The sequence below is a fragment of the Ursus arctos genome, unplaced genomic scaffold, assembly GCF_023065955.2.
Source record: "Ursus arctos isolate Adak ecotype North America unplaced genomic scaffold, UrsArc2.0 scaffold_8, whole genome shotgun sequence".
In the NCBI taxonomy this organism is placed as follows: domain Eukaryota; kingdom Metazoa; phylum Chordata; class Mammalia; order Carnivora; family Ursidae; genus Ursus; species Ursus arctos.
The window spans coordinates 8,284,025-8,300,536 of record NW_026623100.1 but is presented as its reverse complement, the minus strand read 5'-3'; the positions used below and the strand labels follow the sequence as shown (position 1 = coordinate 8,300,536).

The window sequence follows — 16,512 nt, the reverse complement described above, 5'->3', positions numbered from 1 at the left end:
CCTCTGCCATAGAATATATCTCTTTCAGCTAACCAGTGACTTCTTTTGCCTACTTCCGTCTAATTGGTTTCTAGATTATCCAATTAGTCTTATTTCACCTTCTAAAAGGGCACCAGCTGTGCCTTATCCTTGCAAAAAACCATCTCTGATCTGGGGTGCTTAATTTCATTCAATCCTTACAATTATTCACTTTCTGTGGATGCACCAGGTGTCTTCAGGCAATAGATGTATTTTTAAATAAAGCTAACGAGTATAATGCATTTGTTAAGAATGTACAATGTAGTTAGTATCTGCACGGACAGAACATTACAGAGATCACCTGGAAGAGACTTTCGAAGACCACTGCGCACTAAACCAATAAGCCACGGAGACTTTCAAACTATCCTGGAGCAAAACGGTCTCATTGGAGAGATTCCAAACTGCTATCACATGTTAAAATTTTCATTGTTCTAGATTCACCTACGGAGTGTCTGGTTTGTGCTCTAGTTGAAATTGATTTGGTACACCACATTCACAGGCATGAATGTGCTGGAAAAGAAACTCCACACAAAGCACATCTCTGCTATTTCTTGATCTGAAATCCATGATTTGGAGCACCTTGGAGACAAAGCATTTCTGTAGAGGTTAATTTCTACCAATCCACAGTCTCCCCCCTCCCCAACGTTTGCAAGGTCACGTGAAAGGCTGGCCACCTGTGGTATATAACAAACAGTATTATCTGCAGAGGAACTCTGAGAATGTATAGAATGAAAGGGAACAGCCTTCATCACAGAATGCTCGTCAATAATAATTGGTAGAGGAATACATTGGAACTCTTGCTACACTAAAAGTGGGATCTTTCTGAAGTCTGATAGAAAACCAGGCAAACAAAGTGAAGAGTGGTTTCCTTTTTTGCAAAGGGACAGGAGGAATTAAATAAGTCATCCTATTTGAGCTGTCCCATAAAGTCAAAAGGAACCTGTTCAAATCATAATCATGTGCAACATTGTAAATCACGCCCTAATTCATTTAATAATTTTCTAAGGGAGTGAGGAAAGGCGCACTAATGCAAACAGTTTTGGGTTGTGTGAATACTATTTTAAAGGTTTATGAGCATGGAGGAATTATTTTGAAAAGCAGTTTTAAAATGGTAGTTTTAGCTGACTTTCTGGTGTGACAGACCTTCATTTTTCCTCACAGTTCATATTATTCTTTGGTAAAAACATATTCCAATAGCTCTTTGCTCCCAGCTATTCTGCATGGAATTATCTCATGATATCCCCACCATGAAATGAATTTCACTAAAGCATCCCCAAACAAAACACATGTTTGACACATCTTTCTGAAAGCAGCTAAAGGATAGCAGACCGCCTGCCTTTCAACTGGTTGTGTGACCCCCTTCTGCTAAGTAGGAATTGAATCTTCCAGCAGAGAGACACAAGGAGAGTGCTTTATAAAGGGCATCTGCCTATATGCTTTGATGCAGGACAAAAGTAAACCCATCCTGATAGGTGCCTAAAGATTGTTGAGGAATGTCTTATGAATAGGAGCTTGTTTTCACCTGGGTTAAAAACCACTAAAATGAAGACCCCAAAGAGCTAGTCCATGGTGTAAACAGTTGTCGAGTTCCTCTTTCTCAAATGCAATCTTCACATGCCATTGTTGGGGCAGTGGCTCTCCTCCACACCTGCCTGCAACGGAGTGGTCCACGTCATACTTCTCCCACCTGCCTCTGATCATTCCCCAGCCAGACCGCTCAGTTTGTAACACTTCTTAGAAGCTTGCAGAGGAAGCAGATGAGCAAGGAGAAGCTGAGGGGAAAGGCCACGGAGCCAGGGAGAGCTGGAGAGGGCAGATACCTGGTCACCTTCTAGTTCCCAAGTGGCTCTGCTGTCTGTCCTGAAATTGAGTTCTGCAAGATTCTTCTGTGTTCTCTGACGGACTGCCTTTTCACATGAGTTAGTGTTAGCAGATTTTCTTTTCTTATAATGAATTGATGTGTTTTAATACTTGTCATTTATTTTTTCAGTGAGGATTCTGGGAGAAGCGGGGTGCTCCCACAGCAACCTCGAGGTGACCCTTCCAAAGTATACTTGGTATATGAAGACTAAGCAGAGGGAGGGCTAGGTTTGAGTCTTTCACTCGATATATATTTATGAAGCACCTATATGAGCCATATGCATGCCAGGGCCTGGGGGAGTGAGGACACGTTACCATGGTACCTGCCCATATAGCCCCCCACAACAATCACTGCTCCTGACAGAGACATAGAAATGAAAATAGGGCTAACCTCCCCCAAAATTCCATAGAATTGAACACACAAGATAGTGGTTGAAAGTCTAGCTAGGATGTTGTCAGAGTGGACATAAAACTCAGGGCCACAGGGTGGGCCTTGTGGCAGGGAACATAATGAAGACGGAGTGAGATCTCAGGGGCCCATAGGGCCCTCGGTAATAAGGAGACACAAGTCCCACCCTGGAGGGCGACTGAGGTCTAACCATGGCCAGCTGCATACCAGAGTGGGCAGCACCCATGAAGACAAGGGCATTGTCTTTGCATGCTGGGGGCCAGGGAAGAGGACAAGGCCTGAGAAAGGACCCATGTTGGGTGGAGTTTGCCTGGAACAGTGCCAGTTTATGCCTGCTGCCCTAGTGTAACTGTTTCTTGCTCTCTTCTCCATTCTGAAGAGTGCCCTGCCTTAAACCCATGGTTTAAGCATGAGTTACGTGGTTCTCCCACACAGTAAACCACCTCTCTCCCCACTGCGGCCTGGGTCCATCTTGGGGAAAAACAGGGGAGGGAAATGAAACAGAGATAAATCATGTTTCCCTAAAGAGACTGGGCATGATCTCAGAGGGCGGACTGAATCATTACATTGGACTCACTTTGGCAGTTTGGACTAAAATACTGATTTCCCCCCTTGTACCCAATACATGCAGAAGACAGCAGTCCTCCCTAGGGCCTCCTAGATGATTGTAAGTATAGAGGAGCATAATATTTGCCTCATTTCACAGGGAGGAAAAGGAGACTAGAAAGGATGTGAAGTGACTTTGTCCCCAAATCATTTAGCCATTAAGTGGCAGAGCACCTGGGGCACACTGGGGGAAGTCTAAGTGGCAGTTTCCTTGGTTACAAAGTGGGCAGTAAAGTAGCTACCACCCAGTGTGGCTGTGAGGCAAAAAGAAAGTCGATAAAGCCTTTAGTGCAGTGCCTGGTATAGTAAGTGCTCAGTAAACTTTTGACTGTTGCCTATCTTACAATTTTCCTTGAAAAGAAATAGTTAAAATGACATAGGTTATTTTGAAATTTTTGGCATGGTGATATTATTATGGTTATGTTTGTAAAGAGAATCCTTATCTGTTTTAGAGAAACATATTCAAATATTTACAGATGAAATGAGAGGATGTCTGAGATTTTCTTCAAAATTAACCCCGTTGGCAGGGGTGGGGAGGAAGAGAGGGGAGGATAGAAGACATGAGATTGGCAGGTAATGATGACTGTGGAAGCCAGGCCATGGGGTGGAGGGAGTTCATTATACTCTCTCTGCATTTTCACGTGTTTGAAATGGTTCATAATAAGGGCACCTGTGTGGTTCAGTCAGTTAAGTGTCTGCCTTCGGCTCAGGTTGTGATCCCAGGGTCCTGGGATCGAGCCCTGAGTTGGGAATCCCTGCTCAGTGGGGAGTCTGCTTATCTCTCCCCCTCTGCCCCTGCCCCCCGTTCATGCTCTCTCCTGTGCACTCTCTCTCTCAAACAAATAATAAATAATAAAATCTTAAAAAATGTTCATAATAAAAAGCCTATATATATATTCATTCATACACACACATATATATGTATATGTATATGTATTCTGGGGGATGATGCATAAAAGACATTTACACACATATAGACACAGACACAGATACAGACACAGACACACACACACACATTTCAGATCTGCCTAGAACTCTCTTCAGCATGTAGAATATACAAACATAGTATGTTATTAACAGCATAATTAACACTAGTGTTTTATCAATATGCAATTATTAGGATGCTGGCTTAGTGTTCTGTAGAACACTTGCAGAACTAAGTGTTCTGCACACGCATACAAAAAATTCTTCTTTGGAAACTTTCGAATACTATATTTCTGTCTTGGTGATTCACAGATGTATTATATTAAAGTTGCTGAGCAGTCCTAGAGTAGATAAGTCTGTTTAACTTCATTTAACTTAGTGTTTCCAAGTTTAATTATCTACAGATTCCCACTCGCTCCCCATTTATTTGTCTGTTTTTACATAACACTGTTTACCACTGATAAACATCTTGAAGGATACTGGGATTCCATGGGATGTAGTTTGGGAAACACTGGTATGAGCCATATCACAGAATAAGTCAGATCTCGTGGGGCCCAGGAAGCGAAGGCTGCTGTTAACCAAATGGTTTCTAGAGGTTTAGCAAAAAAGGAAGTTTAGTGTCCTTGTCTCATGCTTCCTTTGTCTGCTTTTCTTCTCCCTTCTCTCCTTCCCCGGGGCCCTAACCGCCAACTGCCGCATACCCAGAGAGGAGAAAAGGGCGGCCTAGTGAGCACATCTCACTCTGTGGCAGAGGAGCACCGTCTCTGACTGTGGTGTGAACGGGAGGCTAGAGAAACAGTTCTGGTTCCTCGGAGCTCCCACTCTTCCCTCCCATAGTTGCACACAGCTTGGGCCTTCCGATGGCAAGCAGGATCTAAGCCAGAGTTTGGCTCTATCCAAGGAGAGCTAACATAGGAAATTAAAAATACATATGCAGTCATGTTTTGTACGTTCAGCGTTCTGATACAGTGCAAATGAATTTTCTCTGCTTTTCCTCTTCGCTAGCACTCGAACTCATGTTTTAGCTGTGCACGGAAAACCCCTATAACTGAATACACTGAGCAGTCTGGCATTTCCTTGCTCTGGAAGTTTTATCAAAATAAGTAAGTAAGTAAGTAAATAAATAAATAAGTAAATAAATAAATAAATAAATAAATAAAAAGAGTGTGATCACAACTGCTCAAGAAATATGCTGAGCGTACAGAATGTTGATTCACAGACTCACTTTTTGTCTGCCCACCACACAATTAGCCACTTCCCCTTCCTGCCCCTTGTGCAGCCCAGCCAAACACCCGCAAGCACCTTCCTCTCATCCTTCACTCTGTCAGTTGTCCCCAGCGCTTCTGAGATCCTGGAGTCTGCCCCTCCCTTCCGGTCTCCTCCACTGTATCTTCTCTAGCCTTCCTTTCCTTCTGTGTCTCGTCATGTGGGGGGGCTGGGGAGACTAAGGAAATCTTGCGCCGATGATGAACATGACGGTGCTAACAATGCTAATCCCTCACAGTGTTGTAACCATTACATCACCTTTGCTCATCAGCTTATAAAACACTGTCATGTCCACCCATTTATGGAATATTTTTGTTCTGGAGGTAAAAACAAAACAAAACCCATTCCCTAGAGCGAAGTTAAGCAGTTTGCTTAAGATCGTACAGTTGCAATCTGTATTGCAACTAAATATGTGACACAAAGTTTTGCTATCGTTCACATTTCTGTCATACTCTGGATCCTCAGTTTGCCAAAAATGACTGCAGTGAAGTAACCACACACCTGAGGATTTTTCTTCTTTGTAGTTATGAGCCTGTAGTTTCAAATATGCACACAGAAATTATGTAGGTTTGAATATCTGATTTTCTAGCTCACCTCACGCACCTCCCCAAAGCACAGAACTTGCAGTCCCTTGAGGAGCTGCACATTTGCATGTCCCAGGGCCTTTGCACAACCCATTCTTTCTGCCTGGAATCTCTAGCTTCTGTTCATCTTCTCCCGGCTAACTTCTTTCCAGCCTATTTCAACGTAATCTCTCCTTGTCCTGGAAGCCTTTCCAGACCCCCTCTTCTTCAACCGATTTAAGTGGGGGGTTCCCCAGTGCCCTCCTCTACCTCCTGGGCTCAATTCCATCATAGCATTGTTTATGCTGGGCTCTAACACTCTGTGTGCTCTGTGTCCTTCCTCTATATAGTGAGCTCCTTAAGGCAGGGACTGACTAGCACAGCACTGGACAGATACTGGTAGGTGCTGAATAAATATTTGTTGAATGACTAAAGTAATGAGAAATGTCCTCTAGAAAGAGATGATAAGGAACTTGAGTTTTGTGTTTCTTAAAAAAGGACCATTTCTTGCATTGTTTGCTTCAGCATAATATTTTCTATTTCATAAGGTGGGGGTGGTATTTTAGCTTGGACCCATCCTAGGAGCCATCACTTGAACTTCCTGACTTTGTTGCCTTTGCCACATCAGATACAGCCCACCATAAGGAGGCCTGCTGCATTTGATTTCCTCTGCAAGGAAGAAAAACAAAACAAAACAAAAGTCTCAATTTATCACAAAACCCAGCACAGGAAAGCTTAAACAATGGCTCCCAAACTCAGCTCTCACATTGCTGAAAAACTATTTGTCTTGTACAAGGAAGAGAGTTCCTCAAATCCAACAAAGGCAACTCTTCTTCCTGGATAAAGCAGCTTTGCCAGGAATGAGAGGAACACTCACAATACAGGTTGATGGTCAAATGACTTTTGTGAACCCGAAAGACTAGGGGCTGACAGGATCCCACTGAGGAGTGGATCCATTCAGTTTTGAGGATGAAATGGACAACAGCTATGACAGCATCTTTGGACAATACACAAGTTTAAAAATACACCATGAGATCATCAGCTGTTTTGGAGGAAGCTGGGGGCCCATTGAGTCTCACATGGTTGAATAGATGGTGAAATAGAGATTCTGCCCCTGTTTTCATCTCGTACCTTCCTCTGCTAACTGCTTAGAGTGCCTGCTTTCACTTCATTTCATAGTGACCTCCTACTGTGTGATGTCTGTGTTACTAGTTTCATTATTTGTTGAGCACCCTCTGATCTCATGACAAACTTAAAAATCCTTTTTCTCTCCTTTCTTGCTGTCTTTTGGATTAACTTAGCATTTTTAGTATTCCATTTCTTAGCATCTAGTAATTTGGAGGTAACATCCTGTGTCTACTTTTTAAAAGATTACTCTAGAAATTAAAACATAAATATTTAACTTATCAAAGTTTACATTAATCAATATATTTAGCCTACTCCTCGACAGCAGAAGCTTAAAAACATTTAACTTCATTTACCTTTCTATCTCCTTCTAAATACATGCCGTGATTTATTTTAATTCTATCTTTTTGCCACTCCCCCACAATAAGATTTTGTTTTACACAAGCAGGGTTTGGTTGGCTCACCTACCTACATACCCTCCATTTTCTTTTGCTTTGTGTTTTGTTCCTTCTTTTGTCATACTATTTCCATCTGGTATCACTTTTCTTTTACTTAAAGATTATCTTTTAGAATTCTCTTTATTGAAGATCTATCTACTTAGGCTTTATTTCTAAAAATATCTTTATTTTGCTCACTTTCTTGAAAGACGTGTACACTGGGTTTAGAAGTCGTGACTGACATTTATTGCCTTCAGTGTGTTGAAGATATTATTCCACTGTCCTCTGGCTTCTACGGCTGATGCTGAATAATCAGTCATATGTTTGTTTTTTCTTTTTTTTTTTTTTAAGATTTTATTTATTTATTTGCAGAGATAGAGACAGCCAGCGAGAGAGGGAACACAAGCAGGGGGAGTGGGAGAGGAAGAAGCAGGCTCATAGCAGAAGAGCCTGATGTGGGGCTCGATCCCATAACGCCGGGATCACGCCCTGAGCCGAAGGCAGACGCGCTCAACCGCTGTGCCACCCAGGCGTCCCTATATGTTTGCTTTTTCTTTGAAGACTCTTTGCCTTTTTTTCCTCCCTGTCTTCTTTTAAGTTCTCATTGATTTTAGTGTCCTTCAGGTTTGCCATGGCGGATTTATGTGTGAATTTCTTGTATTTTATCCTGACTGGGATTTCTCTGATTTCGTGAATCTATGGATTAGTGTCTTCATCAGTTGAGGAAAAATTTCAGCCATTATTTCTTCAAATGTTTCTTTTATCCCATTCTTTCTCTTTCTCTTTTGGAACTCTGATTAAATATATGTTAGGCTCTCTTGCTCTATTTTCCCAGTTTTTAAATCTCCCTTCATGTATTTTTTCTTTTTCTTTTTCTTTTTTTTTGTTTAATTCATTAATTGAGTTTTTAATTTCAACTATCATTATTTTTTTTCTAGAAGTTTGGTTTGATTACTATTAAAATATGCTGTCTCACATTTTATAGTTCCTTATTTCCTGCAGACATAAGCTTTGTAGCTTTTTAAGAGCATTTCTTTTTAAAAATACACTACGTAGGGGTGTCTGACTGACTTAGTCACTGAAGTGTGCAACTCTGAATCTCAGAGTTGTGAGATCAAGCAGGGTTTGCTTGGGTGTAGAGATTTTAAAGATTTTTAAAGTAATTTAACTTTAAATTTAAAATTTAAATTTAAAAAAATTTAAAAAATCTTAAAAAAAACATTATTTGTTTTATATGCTGTCTGATAATTAATTATCTGAAGTTCCAAGTTCAGTTTCTCCAATCTACTATTTTACTTGTTCTTGCTCAAGATGTCTGGTTACTTTTCATGCTTGTTTGCTTTGGCTATCTATTGGCCTCTTTCTTGAAAAACTATCTTTAGAGTTTTATCTGCCTGAGGCTGAAGATGCTTTCCTCTAAAAGAGAATCTGTGCTTATTTTTGCCAGTAGTCTTGGGACACTACTAGTCCTGGAGTTGTACTGGACCATCAGGTGATATGTTTATGGACTGCAAATCCACACAAGGGCTAGCTTGTGGTTAGGACTCTAGGGAAATTTTTATTTCCCAAACTCTGCTCAGTATTGATTCAATTTCCTTCAAGTCTTCTTGTGGATTTTGCTTAAGGAATAGACTTTTTGGGTCCCAGCTTTATGGAGGGAGGGTCTCTCCTAAGACCAACTCCACCCCAGGCATGCCGTAGGTACTGACTTTTCTCCCATTGTCCCATGAGGCCAAAAAACCCCAAGGTCAATTTTGACCAGTTGGCAGATGCTCCAGAAGGAACATCAGATCTTCACTTAATTGTACAGGTTTCCACTTCGAAGTTTGGTTTGGTAATTCCTTATTATCTTGTCAGCTCTTTGATTTTTTTTTTTTAAAGATTTTATTTATTTATTTGACAGAGATAGAGACAGCCAGCGAGAGAGGGAACACAAGCAGGGGGAGTGGGAGAGGAAGAAGCAGGCTCATAGCGGAGGAGCCTGATGTGGGGCTCGATTCCAGAACTCCGGGATCACGCCCTGAGCCGAAGGCAGGCGCCTAAGCACTGTGCCACCCAGGCGCCCCATCTCTTTGATGTTTTTAATATACAGTAAAGTAAACTTAAAATTAGTAAAAGTCTTGGGGCTGAAGCAATCTGAACCTATTCTCAAACTTTAAATGGGTAAGAAGCCTGGCTCACATGGAGCCAGGTGTGACATGTGAGTGCCTAGTTGGCCACATCTGGAAAACTGAACTGGCACTGTGGGATGACCCAACACTGGGTTAAGGTGCTTGATGCTGATGCTCATCAGACTCTAGAAAGGATGTGGGTAAGATGAGTGGGTAAAAAAAGATGTTAAAGTATTTCCTATATTAATTTTTTTTAAAAGATTTTGTTTATTTATTCGACAGAGATAGAGACAGCCAGCGAGAGAGGGAACACAAGCAGGGGGAGTGGGAGAGGAAGAAGCAGGCTCATAGCGGAGGAGCCTGATGTGGGGCTCGATCCCATAACACCGGGATCACGCCCTGAGCCGAAGGCAGACGCTTAACCACTGTGCCACCCAGGCGCCCCTTCCTATATTAATTTTCATTAATTTTTAGCAACAGTATTATTCTGAGTAACCTAGCCCATTGAATTTCCAGAAGTAGAAGTCTACCATTTTTATCTGACCAATTCTTACTCATCCATTAAGACACATTCAGGCATCAACCGCCCAAAATATTTCCTTATCCTCCTAGCCCTTCTCATGTGACCCTCCCCAAGCCCTGCCCATGTGGACCCCAAAACCTATCCACATGATGGTGCCATCACTGTACTTATCACACCACATTCTTTCTTAATCTTGTTTTTAATTGTGAAATATAAGGCACTACAAAAATCACATTAAATATAAAATAAAGCTTAACAAATTAGTATAAAATAGGGGTTGGCAAATGTTTTCTGTAAGGGCGAGTTAGTAAATATTTTAGGCTTTGTGGTCATATAGTCTCTTTCTCAACTACTCAACTCTGCCATTACAGTGCAAAGCAGCCACAGACTATATAAACAAATGAGTGTGGCTGTGTTTCCAATAAATCTTTATTTACAAAAACAGTGACAGGCAGGATTTAACCCACAGGTTGTAGTTCGCTAACTCTTTAGTACTTTATAGTAATAAGTGAACATTCTTGTAACCATCAACTGAGTTAAGAAATGGCATATTGCCTTTCTTGGACCTTCTCAATCATAATTCCTCCTCACAAATATAATTACTATACTGACTTTGAAGATAATTCCATCTTTGCTTTTCTTTATAGCCTTACCACCTAAGTATGCATCCTTAAACAATATAGTTTTACTGATTTTAATTATTATATATGAAAACACTTAATTTTTTGCATCAGAACTCTTTTTACTTATATTTTTAAGATTCATCCATGTTGCTTCATCTAGCTATAGTTAATTCATTTTCTTTGCTGTATAACATTCCATAGGATTGTATTGTCATACACATTGTATGACCGACCACACTTTATTTATCCATTCATGGATATTTAGGTTGTTTCCAATAGTTTGGGACTATTTTGAATAATGCTTCTATGAAATGTCTTTTGGTACACACATGCAAGCATTCTTGTTGCCCCAAAAATACATAGCAGTGGAACTGTTAGTTCATAAGGTATGTAATTCTTCAATTTTATTCAACATGAGAAACTGTTTTCAAAGGGGCCATAGTAATGTACACTACCATCAGCAGTGTGGAGAGTTCCTGCTGCTTCATGTTGTTATAGATAAAAGATTGCTGGCTGAATGACCATGCCCCCACCCATCCTCCACCTTGGGCAGAAAACTCATTCCAGCAGAAACTTTGAAGTGTAAAATTCAATGGCTTTTAGTATATTCATGGAGTTGTGCACCTATCACAACAATCAACTTTAGAACATTTTTATTACTCCTAAAGAAAACCTGCACACCTTAGTAGTCATTCCCTACCTCCTCCATCCTCCCATCCCTAGGCAACCAGTAATCTACTGTCTGTCTCTGGGTTTGCCCAGTTTGGACATTCCATATATCAGTGGAATCATGTAATACATGGTCTTTTGTGTCTGACTTCTTTCAGTTGGTACAATATTTTTAAGGATCATTCATATTGTAGCATGTATCAGTACCAACTTATTATGTATTTAGTAATTTTAAATTAATTACTAAATTAAATAATTATTTAATAGTTATTCCAAATACTGTGATACTGTTCTCTGCACTGGGCTAAGGGCTTCCTTCTTGGCTCCTAGTGCTTTGAATAAGCTAATACATGTTTCTCTAACTGAACATTACTTAATATTTTTCTAAATAAAAGCGACTATCTACCGTCTCCTTGTAAAGAGAGGGCCTATTCCCTGTCTTTGGTAAATGGAAGCAATTTAATCTACCCTGGTGATGTGGAATAGATGTTTTAGTAATATAAATAAGGGATGCCTTGCTGTGAATAACGTGTCAGATTCTGACGGGTGAGATTAAAGATAAAGTCTCAGATGAATTGGGTAAGGGTTCTATTAGATTTTATGTCTGCTAACATCACTGAATAACGTGATACAAAATATCCAATGTCACCCTCCCTGCAGAGTAGCATCAGTGATGGGCCAGACTGACTTCTCCTCAACAGGTTTCTTAAGCCAGGAAAAGGCTCAGTTTCCTTGCCCGTGTGCTCTTTTTAATCAAAAAAGCCTTTCAGGGCATGGGCCCTTCAGAGGCAATCTCTCAGCTCCCTCAGACCTAAGGTAATACAAAGAAGGAAGTAGAATTACCTGAATGAACTGGAAGAAGGCTGGCCATAGGGCACTTCAACTGAAGTCCCTCTGAGATACTAGAAACAAAACAAAACAAGGAATAAAAGTTGATGAGAATATTGGCTCATACCATACCAATTGATCAATATGTTATTAGGTATCAAAAGAATTAACAAAAGAGCATTTGGAAATGAGGACCCAGATGGAATAAATATCAAATAGGAAAACAGGGAGATAATGTTATGGGCTTCTTACAAAACTTATGTCAAAGTACAATGTTCAAAATCTTAAAATCATGACTTTCATACAAATATAGAAGGTTTATTTAACACATTAGTGAGAGATTCAGTATGACATTAAAGCTGTTTCAAAGTGGAATTTAAGAATTCATTTAGTCAGGAAAGGCCTACTGAAATGGCTTTGCTAAGTGTATTTGTTTATTGAGGCTAACATTGCAAAATACCACAGACTGGGGGCTTAAATAGCAGGGATTTATTTTCTCATGATTCTGGGGGCTAAAAGTCAGAGATCAAAGTGTTGGCAGGGTTGGTTTTTCCCAAGGCCCCTCTTGTTGGCTTGTCGCTGGCCATCTTCTCCCTGTGTCTTCACAGGGTCATTCTTCTGTGTGCGTCTTTGTCCTGATCTCTTGTTACAAGGACACCAGTCAGATTGGATTAGGGCCCATCCTCATGACCTCATTTTAACTTAATTACCTTTTCAAAAATCTTGTCTTCAAATACACCACAACGTACTGGGGGTTAGGACGTTAACATATGAATTCGGGGGTGGGAGGACACAGTTCAGCCTATAACACTTTGTATTAGAGACAAAACTAGTTAATGTCCTAACAGGGCAAGAAAACCGTAACTTTGAGTGTAACTTTCTTTACCAGACAGAAATATTTACAAACCTAACTAGATAAAAATCTACAATTAAGAATCCAGGTCAAATCAGTAGTAATTAGTAGCTCAAGCAAAGGTACATTCCCTAAATAATCCTTGAGTTGGCCTGTTCAGCAATGTCCCTAAATGACACTGAAAGGAAATGCAGTCACCCTTGTATTGTAATCCCAACTTTGCATGGTTTGCTTTTTTTAACATGTATAACAAATACAACAAAACATAGAAACAGATAAGCGAAAATGCAAGAGGTTAGGGAATTAAATGCTACAACAGTGTGTAATGGAGAAATTGTGAGTCTTGAAATACACTCAATAGAATTTCTTCAGGATTAGGTTATTTGTAAAAATCCATTTAGTAACACTGAAACTATTTTATTGCCTCTTTCAATTTATATATAAATTTAAAGGTCACAATAAAACTCAACAAATTATTAGGTATTTATTCATTATTTTATTCACAGGTTTAAATTAAACACTGTACTGTGGGAAAAAATGAATTTGAGAAACTAACATTACTTTTTTCCGTATCTGCTTAAATTTATAAGAGCTATTTTCACACGATCAATTAATGTATCTACTTAAAAATGATTCTGGAATAAATGACAATAGAGTCAACTGAACCTCGACTCCATAATACTTTCTTAGCTATCAACACTATGCTAGTTTAAATGGACCCTTGTGTTACCTTAATGTTTGACAGACACTCCCAGCACCCAGTCATGTCCGGGTTCCCCAACCTATGTCAAATGAATGAGGCATTATTGCTTCTCTTTATGGTACATAAATGTTTCTCTCTATGACATATATATATAGTATATAAATGAATAATATTCTTTTTTAAGATTTTTATTTATTTGAGATAGAGAGTGAGAGAGAGCATGAGTAGGGGGGAGGGGCAGAGGGAAAGAAAGGCAGAAGCAGTCTCCCTGCTGAGCAAGGAGCCCGACATGGGGCTAAATCCTAGGACCCTGGGATCATGACCTGACCTGAGCCAAAGGCAGACACTTAATCGACTGAGCCACCCAGGCGCCCCTAAATGAATAATATTCTATTTATTTTTGGAAAACCTCACTCACATACTGTTTTTCTTCTCAATAGTAATAGCTTTCTTATTGTTATAAGAAGCAATATTCTTTATTATTACTAGAAAGGCAATATATTATTATTATTATTATTATTATTATTATTATTATTAAGGCAATATTTTTTATTATCAAACAGGAAATTTTATCCAGTCCCCTCATTTTATTTTTTAATTTTTTCAAAAGATCTATTTATTTGAGAAAGAGAGAGAGAGACAGAGGAGGAAGAGGGGCAGAGAGAGAGGGAGACAGAGAATCTCAAGCAGACTCCTGCTGAGCGCAGAGACAGATGTGGGGCTTGATCTCACGACCGTGAGGTCATGACCTGAGCCAAAACCAAGAGCTAGATGCTTAACTGACTAAGCCACCCAGGCGCCCCCAGTCCCCTCAGTTTAAACAACAGAGCGAATTCTAGAGTTTGCTATACAAGTGGATGATTCTTAGTATATTTTCCTAGACATGGAATCGTTGAGGTAAGGAGCAAGCATGTTTAATTTTTTAATAGATACTGTCAAAATACTCTATAGAAAAGTTGCTCCTATTTTTCCTGCCAGCCTACCCTTTCTTCATATCCTGGTCAATATTAGATGTTTGTGGTTTGTTTTTTAAGCCAATTAAAAAAAAATGTTACTAACCTAATTCATGTTTTTTTTCTCATTTCTACTTTAAATTTTATTTCTTTGATTATTAGGAGAGTTGTTTTTCATGTTTCATGGCTTTCAAATTTCTCTTGTGTCGGGGCGCCTGGGTGGCACAGCGGTTAAGCGCCTGCCTTCGGCTCAGGGCGTGATCCCGGTGTTATGGGATCGAGCCCCACATCAGGCTCCTCTGCTAGGAGCCTGCTTCTTCCTCTCCCACTCCCCCTGCTTGTGTTCCCTCTCTCGCTGGCTGTCTCTATCTCTGTCAAATAAATAAATAAAAATCTTTAAAAAAAAAAATTTCTCTTGTGAATTGATTAATCATTCTTTGCCTGATTTTCTATTAAGGTGCTTGGCTTTTTCTTATTGATTCATAAGAGCCCTTTCTTTGGTAAACATTGTAATTTGGATGTTAACCATTCAGTTGGATAACTGGCAAATATTTCCCTCTCCTTTTCTTTGTTTTATTAATTAGCTAATTTATTTATTGTTTGGGTGAATTTTTGCCATGTGTAAGTTCTGTATTTTTTGTAGTTGATCTTTTAAAATATACTTTCTGATTCAAATAGCAAGATAAAGTAATATATGTACTTTTGCAGCTGATATTTAAAAGAATAACTTCTTGGAAGGTAGGGACTGATGTTACATATTCTGTATGTTGTGGAGGTTGGGTAATCGTTACGCAGCAACAAATTTAAGTATGTAAGGAAAAATCAATTACCTAATAATAAACAACAACATGCTGAGAAAAAATGATCTGACCATAAAAACAAAAGATTGAATACAATTTCTACCAATGTATTTAAAGGAGAAGTAAAAAGTCTACATGCAATGCAGTAGGTAAGGGGAGCAACAGTTAGCTACGTTCTGGATTTTTTTGCAAGTGTAATTGATCTTTAAAAAGTTGAAGTCCCTGGAAAAAGAAATGAAAGCCTCTGGAAAGTAGGATAATTTTTTGTTTAAAAATGCATGAAGCTCTTTGATAATACAGCGTGGTTGGGGAAATGCCAAAAATGGAGATCTAGCCACAAGAACAAAGCTAAAGTATTTTATGTCATGAAACGAAGTAAAAATCTTAAAAGGATAATTTCAGCAACTTTACGGCTATTTTCCAGGAGATCAGTTACAACCACAGATCTGCAGCTGTGACCAGAAATTATCTGGGTTCCCCCAGCATGGGATGAGAAAACAAAGGAGAGCTCTAAGTTCATACAAATTCAAGTCTATAGCCAAGAATAATTTAAGAACTCCAGCGATAGAAGATTAGCAATCGGCCTTGAAAAGAGTATGAAATGGAGTGTGTTTGTAGTCTTAAAAAAAAAAAAGGAAATAAACAGAACTGAAAAGATAAACTATATTGTCACTGTTGTTGCCATATTCCCCAAGAGCCATACAAAAATTCTTCAGGCACCTCCAACGTCAGTTTCAAATTCAGCCCCCGGAGCCTTCTAAGCCTACCCCTGAATTCTTGGTTAGTCTACTCTTACCTGTCCTGATATCCAAGCTAGGAAGCCTTGAGTCATCTGGGCTTCCTCTCTTCTCCTTTCCCTACCCTATACCCAAATGATGGACAGGTGACAGTTGTTCTGAGGAACTTTCCCAGCTCTCGGACAAGAGTACATTTCCACTGTGCTTCTAAAAGGAAGGTGCTTTCTCTGAGATTGAGTGTATCACAGCAGTTTTGTATTTATGGTCCATGTACATCCCTGGCACATAATAGATGCTCACATGGTTTCCTGAGTCAAAATTAAATCCCGGAAGGCTAGTCACCTATGTGATGTATTTTCTATGGCGGAAATCAGTCTGGCTGCCGTTGCAGTGTTCCTGCTCCTTAATCCTTGCAGATTTCATTGCTGTAATTTTTATGATGATTCTCCTCTGGCCTAGGATGCACGGGGTTTTTTGCAGCTGTTAGTAACTGCCTACAAAATT

General features: G+C 39.6%; 1 protein-coding gene across 1 annotated transcript in view; it reads right to left on the bottom strand.

Annotated features, from left to right (window-relative positions):
• The window catches only part of RFX8 (regulatory factor X8), an 84,955-nt gene extending 68,856 nt beyond the window's left edge, over window positions 1–16,099 (bottom strand). Inside the window, exons 1-2 of the mRNA XM_057309074.1 lie at window positions 16,068–16,099; window positions 11,978–12,036 (exon numbers count right to left, since the gene is read on the bottom strand). The gene's annotated coding sequence lies outside the window, so the exon portion shown is untranslated. The remainder of the gene's footprint in view (window positions 1–11,977; window positions 12,037–16,067) is intronic.
• Window positions 16,100–16,512: the final 413 nt, after the last annotated feature.